Source organism: Hyaena hyaena, unplaced genomic scaffold (assembly GCF_003009895.1).
Source record: "Hyaena hyaena isolate Hyena2069 unplaced genomic scaffold, ASM300989v1 scaffold_680, whole genome shotgun sequence".
NCBI classification, from domain to species: Eukaryota; Metazoa; Chordata; class Mammalia; order Carnivora; family Hyaenidae; genus Hyaena; species Hyaena hyaena.
The window spans coordinates 544,575-569,708 of NW_024081312.1; the positions used below are offsets into that span (position 1 = coordinate 544,575).

The 25,134-nt window shown below is 37.4% G+C and overlaps 1 pseudogene; it reads right to left on the reverse strand.

Annotated features, from left to right (window-relative positions):
- Positions 1–215: 215 nt before the first annotated feature.
- On the reverse strand, positions 216–7,394 carry LOC120220246 (annotated as a pseudogene).
- Positions 7,395–25,134: the final 17,740 nt, after the last annotated feature.

The following is a 25,134-nucleotide window of genomic DNA, read 5'->3' on the forward strand; positions in this document are numbered from 1 at the left end:
GACTCCCCCACCTTCTGAGCCTGGTGCCCTGGCATATCCATTATCTGTTCAAGCCTCACGGTAGCGTACTTGCTTCTTACTGATGCATGCATTCAGGAGGGTGGGGAGCTTTTTTTTCTAGAAAGACATGAAAGATATGCACACACACACACACAATTACAATTAGGGTCAACATCAGCATTATCCAACTTTTTCCTCCTTTCACTTTCTATAACTTATTCTCCTCCTTTTTCACCTTCCTCAAACTTATCAGAACATCTATGGCCTCTCCAGTAAAGTAATACACAGTATGTGGAACCATGTTTTCCAGAAATGCTGTTTCAAAATCCAATGTTAATTGGAATTCTGAACCTTCATCCAATGGCTCTTCATCTCCAGATGCGATCAGTAGGCTGAAGAAGTTAATTTTTTAAAAAATGAATCACTCCAGAGTGTTTCAGTAATTGTTCTAACAGTGCCTGGACACCATGTTTCAGTTTTTCTGGTTGTTTTAACTGTAATAATTTTCCTTTTTTACAATTCTACAATCAGTATTACACGCAGAAGTCAACTATTTCAGGGCCTTTAAAACAAAATTGTTCTGCCATATCTGGGTCTGATTTTACCTTATAAGTTTTGGTCAGAACTTTCTTGGTCATTGGGTTCAACATGGAAATTTAAAGCAAAAGACATAGCTCATCCAGATCTGAACATTTTACTTGAATACCCTGTAGGTTGTTCATTTGTCCATCATATTTTTGTGCTAATTCGCTTACCTGTCTAGAGGTTGGAGAATATATGTAGGGCAGGGAAACCAGAACTTTGAAATACAGTTGGGAATCTGAGTTCCCTACTGTTGCTGCTTTTTATTCTGGTTTGACTCGTTTATTTTTCTGGACTGTTTTAGATTGTTCGAACTGCTATAATAAAATATCAGAGATTTGGCGGATTATATGCAAGAAACATTTATTTTTTATAGTTCTGGAAGCCTCGAAGTCCAAGATCAGGATGCTACCACACTTGGGTTCTGGTGAGAGCTCTCTTCTGGGTTGTAGACTGCCAACTGCTCACTATGTTCTCACATGGTGAATGAGTGTACTAGCTCTCTGGGGTTTCTTTCATAAGACCACTAATCCCATTTGAATGCCCCTCTTCATGAGCTCATCACCTCCGAAAGGCCCCAGTTTCTAATACCATCAACTTAGGGATTGAGATTTCAACATACAAATGTTGAGGGGTCATCAACATTCAGACTAAGCAAGGACTCCAGCCAGTTTATTCTCTACATCATTTTCACTGTGCCAGTCTACCTCTGCTTCTTTTTTTTTTAATTTTTAAAAAATGTTTTATTTCTGAGAGAGAGAGAGAGAGACAGTGTGAGCAGGGAAGGGTCAGAGAGGGAGATACAGAATCTGAAACAGGCTCCACGCTCTGAGCTAGCAGTCAGACAGAGCCCGATGCAGGGCTCAAACCCACGAACTGTGAGATCATGACCTGAGCTGAAGTCAGATGCTTAACCGACTGAGCCACCCAGGCGCCCCAGTCTACCCTGCTACTTGAAGTTCAACTTTACCACAGAAATTTTTATCCCTTGCCAAGGAAAGATTGGGTTTAATGCTGCATACTTTATTTCTAAATATAATTTCTTCATAAATCTTGGTTTCCAAATGAGAACGTTTCACCTGAAGGTATCTCAGTGCATTGGGTCTTCTTACCGCTTAGGTAAAGCGTCAATGTAGCTTAAAGGACTGAAAAGGCGATTTTAAGTCATTCTCGAAAAAATCCCAAGGTGTGAAGATCTTGTGTCACCAGGTACATTAGGTTTCCTTTATTCTCTTGAACTTTTAGCAGCTTCTAAGAAATCTGAAGGAACATCATCAGTTGTCAGAATGCTTTTAGCTCTCACAACTCTTCTGACAGGGGAGCACAGTGGCTGTGCTCACTCTTTGGGTATGGCCCCCAGTGACATGCTCTTGTGCCAGAAAGAGATGGTAAACACCTCCTCACCACATTAACCTACCTTATCGTCTCCCAAAATATAATTTATATGCCCATGAGAGGTGCCTTTTTTTTCACTTAAAAGCAATAATATTCATATACATGCATTCATGTGTACCTGTGTTCTGTTTTCAAGAGGCAAGAGTATAGTGTTCTCAAAGGTCCCAAGTCTAGCAGCACATGGGGAAGAATCCAGGTCTTTAAAAGGAGTAGTTTGGGTGAAGAGGGGGCCATAAGCGGTCATGCTTTACAATATCATGTAAATTGCTTTACAGTATCACTAATTGATTTAGGAGTCTGGTGTCCTTTGTCCACAAGGCAGTCCATGTGTTGACCCCTGCCAAGGATTCCATCCTTATTGGAGACACAGAATCTGAAGCAGGCTCCAGGCCCTGAGCTGTCAGCACAGAGCCTGACATGGAGCTTGACTGCACAAACCGTTAGATTATGAGACCTGACCTGAGCTGAAGTCAGATACCCCAGGATTTATTTAATTATTGAGTACTTAACTTACCTTGTCATTTGACAAACAGATGTCTGCTCACTTCCACCATGGCCACTGCCCAACCTCCACTTTCATTATCACCACTTGACTGTTCAGTCTTTGAGGACAAGAAAACATGTCATTAGCTTCTGTCCTCTGAAGCACATATCACACTTCCTGGCACAAAATTAGTATTTTCACTGAATTCACAGTATTATCTCAGGTTTGCTTTTGCACTTTGTATGTCACTAAATGGACACCACTTCTATCTTCCATAACAGGCTTCAAAATGCATTTTACAGTCTTTTCACTTTATCTCCTAAGATTTACTGCAAATGAAAGTCACTGTGAGTGATTCAACACTTATCAAGCTATTATGAAGATTTCAAAATGCTTTGAAATTGATTTAGCAGTTAAATATTTCCCCATTGCTCCTTGGAGAGACTCTAGAAGTCTTCCTCTTTTCCTTCTCTCTATGACTTTATTTTCTTTTGATTTCTAGAAGTGTTTGCAGGACATTAAAACAAACCACTGAGACAAATCTATGAGGGAGTTTAAATGAATTGGAATTTGTAAAAACTTTCCTTTTAAATCCGGGACCTCTAGGGATTAGTAAAGGCAACATTTTGCTCTTGGATTAAATCCATTCTGTCTTTTTCTTTAGAAGCAATAGAGATTCCAGTATCAGGGCTCATTATTTCAGCTTCCATACGAGTTTAAACACAGCTGAAAAAGTGACTAGCTTTGTGAGAAATGAGATATGAAGCACTAGGAAATCCATGACATAACATTGGAATAGAAGATAGAAATCAAAGATAGAAATATGATAGATAACACCCTTTTGGAAAAGTACTGGAATTTAGTCTGTGATGGGGTTCAGTGTTATATTAAAGGCATAATTCTTGTGCCGCCTGGGTGACCTAGTTGGTTGAGTGACCAACTCTTGGTTTTGGCTCAGGTCATGATCTCACAATTCATGAGGTTGAGTCCCGAGATAGGCTTTGTGCTGACTGTGTGGAGCCTGCTTGGGATTCTTTCTCTCTCTCTGCCCCTCTCCTGTTCTCTCTCTGTCTCTTTCTCTCTCTCAAAATAAACAAGTAAACTGTTTTTTAAAAAATGAGGACATAATGCTTGTACAAAGGTCAAAAACTACTGTGCTTTGTTTTTGGTCCTCTCCTCCAATCTTGTCAATTTCCTCCCATGACATTTGGGTTTATTGTCAAATTATACCATTTATGGACAGGCTTCCAGAATCTTCTAAGTACCAACAGTGGCAATAAGATATCTGACTTGAAAGTACCCCCAAGAAATCAAACAACTTTAATTTGTTACCAAGAACTTCAGATTCTTAATATATAACAATGTTTCAACACTCTATGCAGAGAGCTATATCAGAAATTTACTGTAGAATTTTTTTTTCTGAAGTAAAAACAAATAAGAAGTTGTGAGGAACAAAATCAAGTTTAATTTATCATGTATTAGGATTGGGGAGAATAAGTGAATAGGCGATAGGAATCAAGGAGTGTGCTTGCTGTGGATGAGCACTGGGTGTTATACAAAAGTGTTGAATCACTATGTTGTAAGTTGAAACTAATATAACACTGTATGTTAACTCCTGGAAATTAAAATAAAAGCCTAAAAAAAAATAAGTTTACAAACACTCAAAAAAAAGCTTACTGTGTCCTAAAAAAATTATCACTGAATAATAAAAATTAAACCTCCCTCCTCTTTTACGACCAAGTCACATCTCATTAATAAGAATTCAATATTCAAAAAATGTGAAAAATCAGATTATCAAATTTTGTTGAAGAAGTAAGCACTGAAAATATAGCTGAGCCTTTTTGATTCTACTAAAGTGAAAAGTTCTAGTTCTTTATTATATGTATCAAAAAAATCATATATTAGACCTTATTTGGGAATTATTTTCAAGTTAAGCAAACATAAAACTTACAACACAAACACAGAACTTTCATGAAAGGACTCTAGCAGAAGCAGGCAGACATTGGTACCATTATTTAACTAAAAGAAAAAGGAAGTTGCAAGGTTTGAAGCCAAATGTCTGTGGCACCCAACGTTTGAAGCTAGTGTAAACTTATTTGTCCACCAGAGTTCACCAGAGTTACCTCACTCCCCAACACTCAGGTGAATCACAACAACACAGACATCTCAGCAACATCCTTCTGGGAGATAAAAGGAATATCAGAAAGCAAATACTAAACTTATATCATTATTTTCAAAGGGAATATGTGTAAAGAAGTCGCTCCAACTGGCTATCAGTATTGTTGTTGTTTGGTTTGGTTTTTGGGAATGGAAAACACAACCTCATCTTCAGGATCTGGGTTCCTTCAAGCGCAGAGCAATGTATGTTGTGTTCCAGATTTGCAAAGTCCTGGTGGAAACATTAAGAATCTTAGGGAATATTCACTGCTTTGTATCTCCTTTGATTTTTGTTATTTCCATTTTGTATCATCAGAAAAAAAATAATAAAGTTTATCATTGTATAAAATTAACTTATTACAGATAATAGTCACAAAAGATTATAAAATTAACTTTCTCTGAAGCAGATCATTAATTTTTATATCAATCACTTAAAACGTAGTGCTGAAACACACATGACATTCAGGAGGACATGGATCAAGCCTGAAACAGCAATTCAGGACCCAAGAACTCAAAAGAAGGCTGCAAACTCAAAATGAGTGAGAGTGAGCATCAAAGGGCACATTTATGCCTCTTTTGAATCTCTTTGATATTCTAGTCATCTATATTCCCCTTAATGACAATTGTCACTAAAGTTTCTGAACATAAGAACCTGAAAGATATAACTGTGTCCTTTTTATAAATATTCAATCAATATGCATTTCATAATTTTGAAGTTTTTGTGACCAAATAAGGACTCTTATCTTGCAACAATTGTTTGGTCTGCCCCTTTTCTTCTTTAAGAGCACAATACCAGCTTGCTTTTTTTAAAAAAAAAAAAAGCAACATCATGGAATGAAAACACCAAAAAGGAAATACTTTTGGAGGATGGTATAACAGAATAGAAATTCTCTACGTAGTCTCAATTTATCATTTTTCTCCTCTTATTCACAGGAAAAGATCCTCAATCTCAAGAATCAGTTTTATTTTATCAAGTAGATAAACAAAAGAATCCACAATTTATAATGTAAGAATGATAATAAATTAAATGCCATCATGTATATTCCTTGTGGCATTTTTTTATCTAGCAACTGTCTCCTCCGTCTCTGCTAATTCTCAAAAACAAAACTAAATCTAGATAGTCCTCTTATAAATTGTGATATATTTCTGGGAACATTGGAAAATCTTCAGCTACCCTGCAATTGTGTCACACTATATATAGTAAGAAAATTATTACATTTTTGTTAACTTCCTGGTAACTGTTGGAATTAAGTCAGGCTTTTATGAAAAAGCACCAAAAAACCTTTTCTAATTCTGGAATTATCAATTGAGTAACTGATCATAAATTATATTTTTTCTAGTATCCTATTAATTTTTTTAAAAATATGAACCATGTTGTTGGATAACAATAGAAGAATTTTGTAGTGCTTAGGAAAATACCTGATACAAAATAGACATCTAATAAACTTTTAAAATAAATGATGGAAAGGATACTTCTAACTTTATTATCTGCCTTCATGTCAAGGAAAGTTGTATTTTCCTTGGTTACTGTATACCCAAATAGGAAACATTCTATCTGATATGAACTCTTAGCCCTACCTTAAAATAATCTGAGTCTTTAAATTTAACCAGTGCAATTTAGCCAGACCCACTATGTTCTTATTGGACACAGACCATGTAGAAAACAACAAACAAGCAAAAAACCTGCAGGGATGTAACAGTCAGCCCCCACCCCCTGCAAAGCTTACAAAATAGAAAGGACAATATGTAAATTAGTAACTACAAGACAAGTGGGGGCGGGGGGGGGGCGTTGCGACTGGGTGGCTCAGTCAGTTAAACGTCTGACTTCGGCTCAGGTCACGATCTCGGGGTTGGTGGGTTCGAGCCCCGCGGCGGGCTCTGTGCTGCAGCTCAGAGCCTGGAGCCTGTTTCCGATTCTGTGCCTCCCTCTCTCTCTGCCCCTCCCTTGCTCATGCTCTGTCTCTCTCTGTCTCAAAAATAAATAAACGATTTAAAAAAAAATTTAGTAACTACAGAACTAGGGGAAATCATAAGCATTAGAAGACAAAGGAATATACAACTGTTTAGCAGGGAGCTCAAGCAACGTTGTCATGGTTAAAGGCGACATTTGAAATAAATTGTGAAAAAAAGGTAACAAGTCTTTGGCACATGACATTAGGCCTTGGGGTATCTCAAGCAAAGAAAACACAATGTACTTTTTCAGGTCTATTCAAGGAACTGTGGCTAATCCACTTGCACTGGAACAAATGGTCAACGTAGGAATAAAGAACAAGCATAGCCTGAAAGCTGATGATCAGTTTGGGGCTGGGGAGTCTATACTTCTTGCAGTAATGGTTTAAGATTTGTATCAGTCAGGTTCTAAGCAAATAGCACATTCCAGTGGTATCAATGGCTGCAGTGGGATGAAGAAAATATTTACAAAGGCTGTGGGCCGAGTGAGGGCCCAAGGATGGGACGGTCAGCAGCGCTAGTCTCAAAGCGCAAGCGGAAGGAAATCTTACTGGAACCTGCAGAGAGAAACTATATGCATATGAAAATGCCTCCTGACCGGAAGCACGGCCTTCTGGGGGAGGGGACAAGCAACCTATGGCTTGCTTGAGAAAACCAGGGGAATAAAAAGCCTAACTTCCTGTTTGCTCCTTCCAATCTGCAGCCAGCGCCTGCGTCCCTGGCAAGCAGAAAAGGGAGAGAGGCAAAGAACAAAATGGCCATACCAGCCACACATGCTCCCAAATCTTACCGGTGGCGGCACCTGTAACTGGAGTATTTTGACCATTGGCGTCTTTGCTTAATCTGAATCTTTCCGATGATCATGCACTGAATTTTCCCAGAAATTCATGAACATATTACCATTTTGCAGAAAGTTTAACTAATCAAGGAAATCATAAACCTCTTCCTAAACCAGCAAGCTTCCACTGCTCTGTGATTCTCGGTATTTTGATTCATCTCAAATTTTATTTTTAGCACGGACCATTTACTAGATTTCTTCTTCTGGAAAATGAGCTGCAGTGAAAATTTACTTTTATGTACCAAACCCCTGGGAGCACAAAAATTATGGGTTGTCTTAGCAATAATGCTGAGTCTCTAAGAACTTTATTTAATGCATTTAGATAAGGTTGTGTATTTCCAAGTATCTAATTGCAACTATTAAAAATCATTCCCAGCATAATCTTCCCAGAAGGGGAAGATCTGGGGATAAAAAGAGAAAAATCAACCTACAATGAACGTTTCAATACTTATCTCCATTTTCAGATTTTTGTTCAAATATTCTGTTCTACCGTGGAATATGCCTGTTTTTACCACACAGATGAATATAATTTTTAAGAATCCAATAATATCACCAAGTACCAGAAAAGACCGCTAGAATTTGGAAAGAACAGAAATATCTGTGCTTAAAATAGACATAAACTCTCACTGTCCCCTAACCTAAAATGGTTCTTGTGATTAACTTACATGATATGCTGAGGATTTTAGTCAGGTTAATTATCTCATAATGTGTAGATTAATCATACTAACGTTGGTGGCAGAAAAGCAGTTAAAGTCCAAAAGAAGAAAATGGTATTTAATTTGGGGTGACAGATTTTTCTTTCTTCCTGATCTTCAAATAACTCAAGAAAATCATTTTCTACATACCATTTCCTAGTGAGTTAATATGCAGTCTGGTCTTTCAGTTAGGAATTTCTAGGCGTGATGGAGAGAATAGGCATCTGACCAGGCTGCTTTTCAGTCCCTAGTGTGCCACTCAGTCACCCCTTGTAGACAGAAAGAAGTTGGGAACTGGCATTTTATGTTCTCTTATAAAATTTTTTAATGTTGTTTTTTAATTTTTGAGAGAGAGAACATGAATAGGGTGGGGGTGGAGGCAGAGAGAAAGGGAGACGGGATGTGAGGCAGGCTCTGTGCTGAGAACAGAGAGACAGATGTGGGGCTTGAACTCACAAACCACGAGATCATGACCTAAGCTGAAGTCAGAGGCTTAACCAATTGAGCCACCCAGGTGCCCCATGGCATTTTATGTTCTCTTTATCCTCTTTTCTAACAGTGGGATTCTGTCTGATTCATGGAAAAGGGTCAATTACTGCGTTTAACCAAAGCCATTTCTGTTATCACTGTAATGTTAGTGTGAATCCTAACTCTCTACTAAGAAGGTTCCTGATCTTTAACAAGTTAATTAACATCTTTGGCTCTTGGTTTCCTTACCAGTAAAATAGGTGCCACTATGAAGATTAAGAAAGATCATGTTTCAACAGTGCCTTGCACATAATAACAATTTAATATGTTTTAGCTACAATATATATTATTTTATGTTATATTGCATTATATTATTAAAATCCTATCCATTTTTCAATACTCCTACATTCATGTCCAGCTTTCTCAGTGAAACCATCTCCCATATAGTCTAAACAGTCTGCCCTTCCTGATTTTTGTAAGACATATTATCTGCCCTATTTGAGACTTTAATTGCATCGTGTCTTATAAGTCACTGCCCAGTTTTCTCATGTTGTCCCAGAAGCAGACCTCGATCCTACAGGGTCTGATGCCTGGTCCTAATCCTGACCAAAGTAGGAGAAATACATGCTGCAGTCCAATACCCTCTAGAATAATTCTATGCCCTATACTTCTTGCAAAGGGATGAGCTCCATCCAACTTGCTTGTCCGTTAAGCAGATTTTCCATCTGACTCAGATTTCCTTGCATGTAAGACCGGGTGTCCAGAGCCTAGCATCTTCCCTTGAACCCATTCTCCTTTGTTTGTATCTCTCACTATCCCCTGCCAATCTTCTCCCCCTAAAAGGGATGAGGTTACTTATTTCTGCTTCCTGCTTCCATCTCCCAGCCACGGGTAAGGATTATGTTAAAAATATCGATCGCATTAGATCAGTATAATTAATTACGCTAGCAATGCCTATTCAAGCTTTCCTTGGTTTCTAAATTCTCTTTGTCATATCCCATCCTCCCGTGATTTCATCACCATGACATTGAGTACGGCTTATTTAACTTGCCCACAAGCCCACGTGAGGCCAGACAGATACTGTGACAAAACGACTGACATTGTCCAGACCCTGAAGGAGAAGTAACTGAGTTTATACTTTGTCATAATGAGAAGCCCTTGAGGGTTTTCAAAAGGGAAGTAACAGGATAAAATATGCCTCCTAGGAAAATTGGTCCGAGTGCAATGTGAAGACATCTGGATAATATCTTTTTATTATAAACATCAAGCCAGTTATGAAAGGAAGGAAAAACCTGAAGGACAAAAGGCCCAAAGTGGACCGAAAGGAAAGGTCTGGTGTTAGAAAGTGGTATGCAGGTGGAGAGAAATAGAAGGAAAATGTTACAGAGGTTGAATTAACAGAATCTGATGACTATTTGAATATGTCATGGGGTAAGAGAAATAAGAAAACTGAAGTAACTTGCTTGAGGTCAAATATCACATGCATGTTTCTTGCCTCACCAACTTACGACAGGAATGATCTTAAATGTTTTCATACACACTTCAGTGCCCAGTAAATGTGTTCAGTTAACCAACAAAGAATCAATCAGTCTGCCTATGTTATCTGCAGCAAGCCTTGTCCACGAGGAATTCTCTTATCGAAATCTGGAACCTAAACCGCAAAGCAATTGTAGCCATTTTTCCAGGTTTGCACTGCAAAGCCATGCTGACAAAAATTAGAGATGCCTGGAAACTAGAATATCAATTCACTCATTGTTTTAGAGGTAATATGTTGACCCAGGCCTCCTCGATGTGATTAATAATCATTAGAATTAATTTGGATAGGTGCTAATTAAGTTTATCTCACTTAAACCAAACTTAAGTTATCTAATGTAAGATATACCAGTGGTCCTCAAACTTCAGTGAGTATGAAAAACACCTGGAAGGCTTTGTTTTTCTCATAATTAAAAAAAGTCAGAGTTTCTGATTAAGTTGGTTTAGAATAGTGTCTAAGAAATCACTTTGAGAACCACTGCCTTAAAGCAGTGTTTCCAAAACTTTGATTTTGAAAAATACCTATAGTACTTGCTAAAAATAAAGAGTCCCAATTTCACCTCTTGATCACCTCTGAATCAGAAAGTTCAGGGGAGGTGTTCAGGTATCTGGTTGTTTGTGAAATGCTTCATGTGATTTTTATAATCAGCTAAGTTTGTGAAACACTGCCATAATGCATCCCTGAGGTAGATTATATTATTATTCATATTGTACAAAAGATAAAACAGAGGATTAGCAAGCTATAACACCAATAAATGGCAAAGCTCTTAACCCTTCCACTGGAGAACTTAAGCCACTGTTCATGATCAAATACAAAAAGTTTCTTATATGGAAGTACTATGAGCACTTTGATAAAAGGGACTTTTCTTCTTTATCTCTGTATCTCTAAAAACTGACAAGGTGTATACTGAATGGTTGGTTAGAATCAAGCCCTATAAAATAATGCTATGTTGATTTAAAGTTTAAAACACAGACAGGGGTGCCTGGGTGGTTCAGTCAGTTAAGCGTCTGACTCTGGCTTCAGCTCAGGTCATGATCTCACAGTTCATCAGCTCAAGCTGCATACTGGGCTCCAGGCTGACAGCACAAACTTTGCTTGGGATTTTCTCTCTCTCTCTCTCTGCCCCTCCCCCCACAAAATAAATAAATAGACTTAAAAAACAACAGAGCAGGTAACAACAAACAAGCAAAAAAACTCAGTCAGCTTAAATAACCAGTGAAATTCAGGAAGGCAGAATCAAGTCTTCATTTGAATGAATTGACTGAAAACTTAAAATTCTCAACTCAGTAACTCTTAGTAAACAGAGAAAAAAACAGATACTGACTTTGATGTCAGAAAATGTATTTTATTAAGCATTTTATAAATGGCTTGATATTTATAGTAAAAATATATTTATTACCCAAATGCTAAAAGTCTTAAGAGTGACTTACAGGGGTGCCTGGTTGGCACAGTCAGTTAAGCTGCCAACCTTTGATTTTGGCTCAGGTCCTGACCTCACATCTGGCTCCACACAGGACATGGACTGTGCTTAAGATTCTCTCTCCCTCTCCCTCTGCCCCTCCATCCCTTTTTAAAAAACGGAGGAGGGAGCGTTGTGCACCTAGGTTGCTCAGTAAGCTAAGCATCTGATTCTCGATTTCAGTTGAGGTCGTGATCTCATGCTCATAAGATCAATCCCCAAGTTGGGCTCTGTTGAGCATGGAACCTGCTTGGGATTCTCTCTCTTCTTCTCTGCCTCTGCCCCTCCCTGTGCACTCACTCTTTCTCTCAAACTAAATAAATAAGCATTTTTAAATGCCTTACAAAGTGTTTTACTATATATTTCAGGATTTTCAAAAAAATGAAATATCACTGTTTCCCACAGTGGTTTACACACGCAAACTATCCTGAAAATTTTTTCCTCTGAAATGTCCCACAATTTGATTGAATGACTTATGTTTTAATCTTTATTTTTATTTTTAGAGACAGGATGAGAGCAAGGGAGAGGGGCAGAGAGAGAATCTTAAGCAGGCTCCATGCTCAGAACAGAACCTGATGTGAGGCTCGATCCTACAACCTGGAATCATGACTTGAGCCAAAATCAGGATTTGGATGCTTAACCGATCGAGCCACCTAGGCACCTCAGATTAAATGATTTTTAGAATATATAGTATTTGGCGCCTGGGTGGCTCAGTCAGTTAAGCGTCCGACTTCGGCTCAGGTCATGATCTCACAGTTCATGTGTTCGAACCCCGCATCAGGCTCTGTGCTGACAGCTCAGAGCCTGGAGCCTGTTTCAGATTCTGTATCTCCCTCTCTCTCTCTGACCCTCCCCTGCTCAAGCTGTCTCTCTTTCTCTCTCAAAATAAATAAAACATTAAAACATTTTTCAAAAAAAGAGTAAATTCCAGATATTAAAAAAATAGAAATCAAGAATATATAGTATTTTATATTATTTGACTATAAATTGATGTAAATAATAATGGCTAATACTGATTATACTCCATGTCTTTTAACACATTTAGTTCTCACAACAAGTATTTGAGGTATATATTATTATTTTCATCATTTACAGATAAGGAAACATAGGACCAGAGAGGCAGGAGGCTGGCCACTTCGCTTAGCCAGCAAGGGGTGGAGCCAGGTGATAAAACCAGACCATCTGGGTCTAGAGTTCACATGCTCAACCATAATGTTATGCTGTCTCTTATATTTTGAATAAAGAACAGATATCCTCATTTCACTTACTTTCTGGATTTATATCTCCAGGTGTCATTATTTCCAATAATAGAAGAATATTGTAGATGAAATGGGGACAGTCAAGAAAAAATAATAAAGAATTATCTCTCAAAAAAAGAGGGTGCTTAATTTGGGCCATACCTAAGCAGACAAAGAAGGAATGAGTGGCCATTACAGTTATAAGGGTTAGAACACTGACTGCCAATTGTTTTTTCAAAGAGCAACTCTACAGGGACAAGCAAATCTGCCAAGTCATTTTGAAAATTTCTTAACACAGACTTGCTACAAAGCTTTCCTAGAGGATCGAGTCAAAGGATCATGCTCCAGGTGGCTTGATGAATGCTGATTTTTGGTGTTCAGTCCCACATTCACCCTCTGGGGTTATAGGATTGCGGTGTGAACTGAAATCCCTGCCTTTCAGAATTGCAGTGGAAAATCTGAACGAATTCAGATGATCTGAGAAACCTAAATCTCCAAACCCTCTGTGCTTCTCCTGCCAGTAAAAGCAGAACTCTTTGCCTTCTCCCTTCTCTTGCTTGAGAATCCTGAAATGACCCCACTGAGAGGATTCCAGTTCTTCTCAATTTCTGATTTCCTGACTGAAGACACACTGACATACACAGAGTCACGTTTTAAACATACTAACAATAAATTTTGCAATGTAAGGTACACAGCACATGCATAATGAATATTTTTTGAGTGGAAAGTTAGACAAAGTCTTAAGCAAACCCATCTACACCATCAAATTCCAGACTTTGATGAGGCATATGACAGCAAAAATCTAGTAGCCTCCAATATTTTCTTCCTAAGCTTATTTTCCTAAGTCCAATCTGATAAAAAGGAAGATAATTGCACTAAATTTATAAATGTTGAAACTCCTTTCTGAACAAAAGAGTCCTTTACTTTCAATTAATAAAAATAAGACCGATTTCCCTAAAAGAAGAAAAGCTTAAGGTAAAATTTATTAATTCTACCTACAGTGGCTTGTTTTCTAAATTTTTTTTATCCAAGCAGTACATGAATACAGTTCAAAAATAAAACAAGATCAAAAGACTTATAAAGAAAAGCAATTGTCTTCTATGTTACCCCTCCCCACCTGTCCATTTTACAAGGGGAAACACATCTTTTTCTAACTTTTTAAAATTTTATTTTAAATAAAATAAACCCAATGTGGGGCTTGAACTCACAACCCTGAGGTTAAGAGGCACATGCTCTCCCACTGAGCCAGCCAGGCACCCCAGGTAAAACATTTCTGAAGTCCTTACACTACTTATTTTGGCAGTTGGTGTAAAATCTCCAAATATTTTTAGGTTGCTCTTTGTCATTTAAGCTAGTCTAAATTTTATTTATCCACTACTATAATGTATGCATATTTAAGTTCTCCCACCGTTTATCTATTCTCCATCGTTCTGCCAACACAGTTATATAAAGTTTTAGTTAAAATTGCTAAGCTCTGTTTATACTTTTAGGAATTTGTGAAGCCAAGAACTTTACAGTGATTATATTTCCTTTCCTGTACAGATTTCCTGGAGTTTCTCAGTGTTTTCCTTTTCTTCATAAAATTTATTTTTTATAATAATCCTCCTTTTTTTTTTTAAGTTTCAATACAGCAGGTCCTCTGTGAAAGCTCTATTTTTCCAGAGACCTCCCTCCTGGAGTCTTCTGTCTTCCTGCTGCCAGCCAGGCTGTTTCTCAGATTTATTTCATGACTATCGTCCCGAAGATTTTCGCAGCCTGAGCTTCTGGATCCCATTCTGCCTCATGTTGGTTTACTTCTTTATTTTACTGGAGTATACTTTCATAAAACTCCACTGAGAAATAAAACTCATTCAGGTAAGATACACATCCATACCTAAAAATGCATTTGAGCTGCCCTCCACCTGAATTACAGTTTGAGTAAAGATCACTTAATTAAAAGTCACTTTTCCTCTGAAAACTGTATCAGTGTTATACCCCCAGAACCTCCTAGAACAATTCCTAGCACATATTTGGCACTCAACAAATACTTGTTAAATGTGTGAATGAATGAATGAATGAATGAACGTGATGCTTTTTCAAAGCTCCTTTTAATTCTCTTCTGTTTTATGCCATCTTTCTTATTTTTCATTGTTCAAGCTGCTTTCTCAAAAATACAGTGATCTTTCTTTGTCTATGCATATTTAAGAAAAAAAAGCTCCGAAAAACCCATTGAGAGTACTATCCACATGAATGGTTCTCAAAATACGGTCTTCACCTTTACCTGGCAACTTAAAAAGCAAATTCTCTGGCTTCCTCCCAAGCTTCGTGTCTCAGAACACCAAAGTTGGGACCAAAAACTCTGTTTTAATAAACCCTCCAACTCTTCCCAATGTACACAAATGTTTGAGAAAAATGTAGGCAGGACCATTGCTTTTGGGTTATCTGGGGAGGAGTGAGCATTCATATAGGGAGAGCTTTTCTATAAGACTGCTAAACTCTGCAGGGAAGAAATCTTGGGTCTTTTGACAACGAGATAAATATCTAACTGCTAGTGTTTTGCTGGATGGTTGAGAGTGGGACACAATGACTCACACCTCTGATATGATGACAAGATGGACAAAGTGACTCTTGGATCCTTAGAACTGCTGTAACTTTTCAACAAAGAGCCATCGTTCCAATTCTCTGAGATATCTGTCTCTTTGGACCACTAATTCAGTTCCCTGGACCTCCTTTCTTAGACAGTACCTTTTCCACAAACTGTAATCACTTGAGCTAACTGAATATGTCTCTGTTCTCGCCACCTGAAAGAAGCTGACAAACATAGTTAAAAATTATAAACACTTGTCATTATATGTACTATTTGAATTTCTTGCAACTCGAAAAATGTGTGTTGGGAAACAACAAAATAATTCCAGCTCTTCTATTATAAAGTACATTTCATGTATTTCCGTCAAAGACCACTAGGTGGCACTTTTTGCTCTGCTTATAGTCACAATTTTCCCCTTTCCTTTGGGGTAAATCCTTTCATGGAGTTCCTTTGCCTCTAGTGGCACCTCCTCAAGATCTCCTGAGAGGATAGTTGCACTTTGGTGACTCAATTAGTCTTTGGTGACTCATTCATTTAGTTTTGCTGCATTAGTAAAGAGTCAAGTAATGTCTTCTAATTGTTCACCACCCTGTCACAAGTTGCATGTATTTTTACCTTGCTTGGTGGGAAATCTGAATACTAAACGCCCAACTCAACAAACTACAAAACACTTGTCTCATATGAAATGCAAACTGTTAGTAAGCTTATCACTCTGAGGATATTTCGCCCTTGCAATAGGGTCCGACCAAATGAAGTTCAAAAGGGAAAAAATGGTTCTTAAAAATAAACACAAGTTCCCTACACAGTGTAGTAACAATGATCCTTTGAGTTTTATAGAAATCTTTGTCTGACAAGTTTAAATAATATACAAATCAATATTTCATTGATCATCAGAGGATTTTTTTCTTATCTGAGAGGATATCCTAAAGATTTTTCTTCAAATTTTTTCCTGTGTATTTAATTCTACTCATTAAGAATCTGTTCATGCTTGATCATGTCTGACAAATCTTTACCAAGCTCTGTTCTAAGTTGAATTAGGGGGTCCCTCCTTAGTGCTCTGCATACCTCTAACATGGCACGTCCCACATTGTCTTAGAATTGGTTTTTTGTAAGTTACACCCCCTTAAAGAGCAGGGCTGTTTGTTTCATAATCATTTCAGTATCCTATTTCTATAAGTGCACATTACCATAGGGCACAGTGGGGTGTCTAGTTAGATTTTCATTTGAAAAGCAAGATAGGTCCTTAATTATTTGATGAAAATTTTTTAATATTCACTAGTTTTCTTAGAAGTCAGCAACCCAGTTAACTAATGAAGTATATTACAAACTAACACCGGCTAATATAAGGTGAGGGGAAAGAAAACACAAGATTACTGAAATGATAGCGATGGCCAGAAGCAAACTTGTATCTTGTGCAAGTGACAGGATATTTGGTTGTGTCCTCTTCTCTAAATGTCATGGAGTCTTAGAATATGTGAGTGTGGTCCTTTGAGGTCTTTCCTGAACACCCTCACCTTATGTCACTTTATGTCTTACTAAATAACATACATTTCCATAAACACGAAGCAATGCAAAACAGTCATACAGTTGCTCCAAGTTTTCCTAAAGTTCACTGAAAGGTCAAGCATACAAATTACAATCACTGGCATACAAATTATCACCTGCTGACAGCTTCACAAAGTAAAATATGAATGTGTTTCCTCTGAACTTCAGCAGGTTATCTATTATTTCATTTGGAGATTTTAGTTACTTTTAGGGAAATGGATAGAGACATCGGAACAAGGGTAGTAAAACGTGGTTTCCATAGAATAGAAGAATTTTACCATGAATGATTTTTAAAAATTTTTTAATGTATGTTTATTTTTGAGACAGAGACAGTATGCAAGCAGGGCAGGGGCAAAGAGAGAGGGAGACAGAGACTACAAAGCAGGCACTTTTCTCTCAGTGCAAAGCCCAATGTGGGGCTTGAACCTACAAACTATGAGATCATGACCTGAGTCAAAGTCAGACACTCAACCAACTGAGTCACTCAGGTGCCCCCACAATGAATGATTTTTTAACATCTCAGGGGATGGACTGTGAAAACAAACTGACCAGATGACTAAACACAAGAGAAAATATTATATTTTTATTTTTAAAACATTTTTTAATGTTTATTTATTTTTGAGAGACAGAGACAGAGCATGAACAGGGGAGGGGCAGAGAGAGAGGGAGACAGAGAATCTGAAGCAACCTCTAGGCTCCAAGCTGTCAGCACAGAGCCCAACACTGGGCTTGAACCCACAGACCTCAAGATCATGACCTGAGCTGAAGTCAGAAGCTTAACCGACTGAGCACCCAGGCACCCCAAGAGAAAATATTATTAATGACTCCATCTGGGTCTTGTTGGCTGAAAAATGCTTAGTCTTTCCAAAGAGATACTAAAGAAAGATAAGACAACAATGAGTCTTCTTCCTCGGCCAGAAAAATCCCTGCTTTCAGTGTATAAAAATGTGTGAAAGTGACCCAGAAAAGACCCTCTAGCTGGGACGAAGCCCAGCTTTCCGCCTCTTGTGCTACCTCCCAGGCAGCTGGACACCAAGACTAGACAATAACCAGAACTGAGTTGGGAAGAAGAGAAAATGAAGAATGTGAGTGACCAAGACTTCACTGCTGTTTATGTGAACTTCTCTTCATCAAGTTCTTCTCAACAGTTTGTCTAGTATGAACCTACGAAGAGGAAAACTGTTCAAAATAAACTCCTTATTTGGCTTCAATCACATCATCACTAAGAGGCTTAAATAGGCAGATTTAAATACAATTTTATTTCACTGGCCTGCACTGTGTTGTTTGGAGAGGAAGCAATGGACTGTGTAATCCCCATTCTGGGATGCATCGTGGTCTCCCGAATGATAGGGAAAACTTTGTCTTTTAGTTTTAAGAGCCAGAAAGCCCAGAGGCCATGGATTCAAGTCGTGGTGCAGACATAACTTTGAGACTCAGGCAAGTCATTCTATGTGCTTTGATATCTCCTAAAATAGCAATGATGGGAAAAATTACTTCACACGACTTCTGCATGAGTCAGAAAAGGTAATACTAATAACCACCAAAATTTATCATGTTAGAATAAATTTCTAAAGAGTAAGTGTTCATTGAGAGGCAGTTATAACTGTTCTATTGTAGTCAGGAGGACTCTTTGACAACAGCATTTCTTTTTGGAGAACAGAAAAGAAAAAAAAAAAAGAAGAAAGAAAGAAGCTTAATTGAAATCAGTGATAAATCTAACTAGCATACCCAAGCAAAGGTAGGCATAGCCTGGCCACAAAAGTCATTCAGGGAGCGATCTATGGATCTGAGCTTTCTATTCAAAATGTATGTCATTGGGTGTGCTTTCCTGGAACCTGGCTCATAGGTTTCCTTCAGAAAGTCTTGAGCCTCGCCCTTTAGTCACATCCACTATTCAAAGTCGGAAAAAATTAGTTTACTATTCAGTTTACTTAACTTCCTACTGTGAGTAGAAATGAGTCAGTTATTCCTACTGTCAACTGCCAGAGGATCAGATTCAGAATAGGGCTAAGGACACCTGGGGCTTGAGCAATTTTTCTCCTCAGTATGTGACCTAAATAAATGATACTTCTTCACCATGAAAAATTATAATGCTATACAGATGAAATAAATCAATGATTCTCACCATTTTCAAATGTTCCTGTTTTATACATGCATCCAATGAACAATGTTTTAAATTTATTTATTTATTGAGAGAGCAAGAGCAAGAGACAGAAAGCACATGCAATCGGGGGAGGGAAGAAAAAGAGAGAGAGAGAGGGAGAGGAGAGAGAATCCCCAACCAGGATCCACATTGTCAGCACAGAGCCCAATGCAGGGTTCAAACACGAACCACGAGATTATGACCAGAGCTGAAATTGAGAGTTGCATGCTTAACCCACTGAGCCACCCAGGTGCCCCCATGCAAAGAAAAAATTTTAAATAGCAGTTATCCCTTTGTAGAAGCCTTTCTAAAAGTACTATTTCAATTTACTGACAGACTTTAACAAAATAGAAATGTCACAAGAAACCTCAATCAGTGTGCCTATGTAATGAAATCTCCATTAAAAACCCTAAACAATGGGGTTCAGAGAGCTTCCAGTTTGGTGAACACATGGAGGAACTGGGAGAGTGGTATGTCCAAAAACGGCACCCAACCACCCTCTCCACACCCATCTGACTGTTATTTTGTTGTCCTTTTATAATAAACTGGTAATAGTAAATAAAGTGACTTGCTGAGTTCTATGAGCCATTTTAGCAAATTATCAAATCTGAGTAGGGGGTTGTGGAAACCTACAATTTATAGGCCGTCAATCGTGGCCGGGGACTTGTGAATGGCACTGAAATTGGGAGCGGTACTGTGGGACTGAGATCTTAACTCATGGGACTTGAAACTAATTCCAGAGAGATAGTGTCAGAATTGAATTGTGGGCACCCAGTTGGTGTCTGGAGAAATGGAGAATTGATTGATATGAGAGAAAAAAACCTACAAATTTGGTGTCAGAAATGATATAAGTAAAAATAGCTTAAGTATTAAGAAAATTTTGAAGGGAAAGAAAATTTTAATATGTTAGAGCTTAAAACTAAAGTTAGAAATGAAAATTTGTGTTCATGTGGAAGCCTACATATGAATGTTCATAACAGCTTTATTTGGAATAGCAAAGTACTAGAAACACAAATGTTCATTAATGGTCAAATTGTTGAATAAACTTTGGTACATCCATACAATGGAGACTATTTGTCAATAAAAAAGAATGAACTATATGTAGATAGATACCCGTGACAACCTAGGAGGTTCTCAAGGGCATTATGCAGAGTGAAAAAAAGTCAATTTCAAAAAGTTGTATTCTGTATGACTCCATTTCCATAACGTTCTCAAAATATCAAAACTATAGCGATGCAGAACAGATTAGCAGTTTCCAGAGGGCAGGGGCATCAATGGGGGGCAGCAAATACAAAGAAGTAGCATAATGAAATTCTTTTGTGGTGGTGGAAGAGGTCTGTATCTTAGCTGTGGTGATGGCTTTATGAATCTATACATGGGATTAAATTGCACACAGCTACACACACAAAAGAATGCAGGTTAAAATTGGTGATCGGCAAATGAAGTCTGGTTTATTTAACCAGACTACTTAATATTCTGGTTAATAACCTAGTTAATTTTAATAGTCTAGTTAACAGTAATTTTAATAGGTTAGTTAACATTTAATAGTCTAGTTAACAGTAATGTACCAATGTCAGTTTCCTGGTTTTAATATTGAATGATAGCAAATAGAAGATGAAACCAAGGGGAGATGTGGAGGTAAGGTGAGATTCTGTACTATTTTGTAACTTTCCATAAGTCTATAATTATTTCAAAACGCAGTTAAAATATGAAAAATAATAGTTAAAATAATATTTATATTGGGTTGTTGATAACATTTGCTTTGAATTTCATTAATTTTTAAGAAAATAGGAATTTTTTCCCAATGTGTTATACAAATGTCACCGTCTTTTTTTTTTTTTTTTTAATGTTTTATTTATTTCTAGAAGAGAGAGAGACAGCGTGAGCAGGGGAGGGTCAGAGAGAGAGGGAGTCACAGACTGAAACAGGCTCCAGGCTCTGAGCTGGCAGTCAGCACAGAGCCCGACGCGGGGCTCAAACCCACAAACCGCGAGATCATGACCTAAGCGAAAGTCAGACGCTTAACCGACTAAGCCACCCAGGCGCCCCTCAAATGTCACTGTCTTTCCATGGGCCATTTCTGATTTCACTTCACTCTGACCTGCAAGTAAGATTCAACATTTGATTGACCTCCCCATTCAAAAAACCATCATTTCACAAGGCATTGGTGAACAATACAGATTTTATTACAATTTTTATTTAGGAAACATTGCAAAATATACAATATTAAGTTCTCAATTAGAAAATATAGAAGGATCCTATTCATAATTATAATAAAAATCATAAAATGAATAGGAAAAATGTAACAAAAATGTTTAAAACCTATACCAACAAAATTACAAACTCTTTTAAAAGATATAATTGAAAACTTAATAAGTTGACAGAAAAATATAAAAGTTCCAAATGGGATAAGATAAAGTTACAAAGATGCAATTCTACTGTAATAATCTTCAAAGTCAAAGTTATTACAATCAAAAATCATAGGAAGATCTTTTTGAAAACTCAGTAAGCTTGTTATTAAGTTGATATGGTAAGGAAGGTGCATAATAATAAAAAACAATAGCTAAAATTTCAGATTACTTAATATTCTCCATGCACTGTCATAAATTATTTTATAATCCTTATTGTGAGGATTATAAATCATCATTACATGTGAGGAAATTGGGATTTAAAGAAGCTAAATGAGGGCACCTGAGTGGCTCAGTCGGTTGAGCATCCAACTTTGGCTCAGGTCATGATCTCATGGTTCGTGAGTTCAAGCCCTGCGTCGGGCTCTGTGCTGACAGCTAGCTCAGAGCCTGGAGGCTGTTTCAGATTCTGTGTCTCCCTCTCTCTCTGACCCTCCCCTACTCACGCCCTCTCTCTCTCAAAAAAAAAAAAAAAAACCAAAAACATTAAAAATATTTTTTAGAGAAGCTAAATGACTTGTCTCTTATCACCAAATGAACAAGAGATGAAGCATTACCTCTGATCCCTGCTGGTTTGACCCACAGTCTCTGTTTTTAGCCACTAGATTCTTCTGCCTCCAAAGATAGGAGTCAATAAATTTCTTTTCCTTTTGAGTCAAAAAATTCTCTTATTTTTTAAAATGCTTATTTATCTTGAGAGAGAGAGAGAGAGCAGGGGGAGTAGAGAGAGTGAATCACAAGCAGGCTCCCTGCTGTCAGTGCAGAGCCTGACATGGGGCTTCATCTCACAAACCATGAGATCTTGATCTGAGCAAAAACCAAGAGTTGGATGCTCAACCAACTGAGCCACACAGGCACTCCTGAGTCAACAAATTCTTAAAAAGAAGAATAAAAATGAGGAACTTGGAATGGTAATTTAATAATTATAATTAATTAAAGAATGTTGTATATATACAAAAATAAACAATAGAAAATAGAGCCCAAGAAAGGATTAATAGTTATACAGATGAAAACTTAGCTTATAACAAAGGTGGCATTTCATATTAGTAGAGAGAAGATGGTCTAGTTGAGAAATGGTGTTAATATAATTGGAAAATATGAAGTTTCAGAGGAAGTTTGGAAAACCAATGTTTGGTAAAAAAAAAAAAAAAAAATACCAGCCCTAAATAGTGACACGCAGTAAATACATTAAAGATATAAATGTATTAAAAATCATAGCAATACCTAAATACCTATAAAAATATATTTTTCAAATATTAGAGTAAAACTGTCTTAAATAAGGCATAACTTCATAAAACATAAAGAAAAAATAAACGGATTTGTCCTGATAAAAATTCAAAACTTGCATGACAAAAGAAACCGTTAATTAAATTGAAATGCATGTGACAGATAAAAGATTTGTAAGATATATAATAAACATCAATAGCCAGATTCTGTAAGACATTTTTAAAATAAGAAAATCACTCTCATAAAAAATGTGTATGTATGGATGTGTGTTGTACACAGAAAGATAGAAAATAGAAGTTTCAGTCAATTTATATAAAAATGTCATTTTCCATTAACATTTTTAAAAGATGTTTAATCTCATCAATAATCAGAGAAAAGCAAATCAAAAACGAAAATGAAATACATTTGCCTACCTGAATGGCAAATTTATTACAGATTGATAATAATAGGTAATGTTTTAAGTAAATGAGCATTTTTTTTTTTTTGGAGGTGAAAGAGAAAGGAATTTATTTCCATGATGCTGACAGCAGAAAGACAACCGACTAATGTCTCAAAGACTACCTCCAAAGTGCTGAAAATACTTCTTGGTTTATATAAGGAAAGTGTGGGGCAAAGGTCGGTGGGTACATGCAGGTGGGCAGTAAAGGTCAGGTTGGTCATTGTCTTGGGGTCAATCGCACGGGGTAGTCCCTATTGCTTGAGGGGGTAGTTCTGGTTCCCACTATGGGATGCTTTGCTGGCTGGGTCTTTTGCTTGAGTTAAGAGATAAGCTAGGGCCCCTGTGGGGAAATCTGAAGGGAGTAGTTTAAGTCCAGGAGAGCCCCCAAGTCCCATCAAGATGATTAGGGAGGTGCTTCAGTTTGAACCACATAACGAGATAAACCAACAGCTTGGAGTGCTTTTTTGTTCCTCAGTAGTGAGGGTAGGGGGAGCAGGAGCAGATGGCGGCAGAGGTACTGAGGATAATTATAGGAGCTGGCTACCAAAAGTGGGCATTCTTTTTCCCCCCAGTATTATTTATTTATTTATTTTGAGAAAGAAAGGTGTTCATCAAGGACGGGCAAGAGAGGGAGAGGCTCCTCACTGCAGAGACTCATAGAGGAGGCTCACACCCATGAACTGTGAGATGAACCTGAGCCGAAGTTGGGCATTTAACCAACTGAGCCACCCAGGTGCCCCCAAAGTGAACATTCTTAAGCAGTATAATTCCAGAATAAATTGTAGATGTCTTTCAAGAATACATTTTTGGCAATATCTTTTCAATTTTTCTCATGCTTCTCTTCTCTGACCAAACACTCACGGTTAGAAATGCTGCCTAAAAAGAAATACTTTTATCTGTGCCCTAAGATATATGCATAGGTATGTTTGATGCAACATTTTGAAGTATGAAAAATTTAGAAACAGATGTGTAAATATAAGGTATTTACATAAGGTGTTTGCAAAGGCATCGCTCAGAAGAGTCATTTTATAATTGGCCTCCCAACATACACAAATTTACATTTCTCTGTGCCCTTTCAATCACATTCTTTTGAACAGCCAAATAATGTTTAAAGGTGTATTAGCCAAAACAAACTCTAATCAGCTAGAAAGACTGAGAGAAAAAAAATTTTAACATAGCTGTTGTAATTATTCCCTCAAGTATGACTCACGATTAGAAATGTTGGATATCCCAATTAGCAAGCCTTCTAAAGACTTCTAAAATATAATTCGCTGAAGTGGGTTATGCACAGGAATAATGAAAAAAGCAGCTGTCCTAACATTATGTAACCATTATGTGCTTTCAGTTTGGCTGGGAAATGAATTTCAAATAATGGCATCATAAACAGGTTTAAAATAATAAGCAAAATGTTGGCATAGAAATGAAGATGTTTTGCTCTAGAAATGTGTCAGATGAGTCAAAAAGCGGTTCAATGATAGATAATGATAACAAACCTGCACTAGAAGAGTTTGGATTAAATTGTTACAGGGGCGCCTGGGTGGCTCAGTTGGTTGAACATCCAACTCTTGATTTTGGCTCAGGTCATGATCCCCAAGGTCATGAGACTGAGCCTGACGTAGGGCTCCATGGTGAGTGTGGAGCCTGCTTAAGATTCTCTCTCCTTCTGCCCTTTCCACCTTACTCATGCTCTCTCTCTCTTTCTCAAATAAATAAATAAATAAATAAATAATTTCATAATATTTATGACCAAAATCAGCTACTAATTAATATTCTATAAATATGCATGATATTAAATATTTATAATAACTAAATTAATGTTACAAGTAAACATTTGATCACTTCATCTTTGTCCTGAAGGTTTATGTATTCACTATGACCAAAAGAAATGTATATATTTGGAGGTTCTCATTACGAGAATGAGAGAAGCTGCTTTATTTGGAGACTACCCCTACTTTAGGGTAATAATTGTCCAGTAATAAGAGAGCCGTTACATAAACTATATCCAA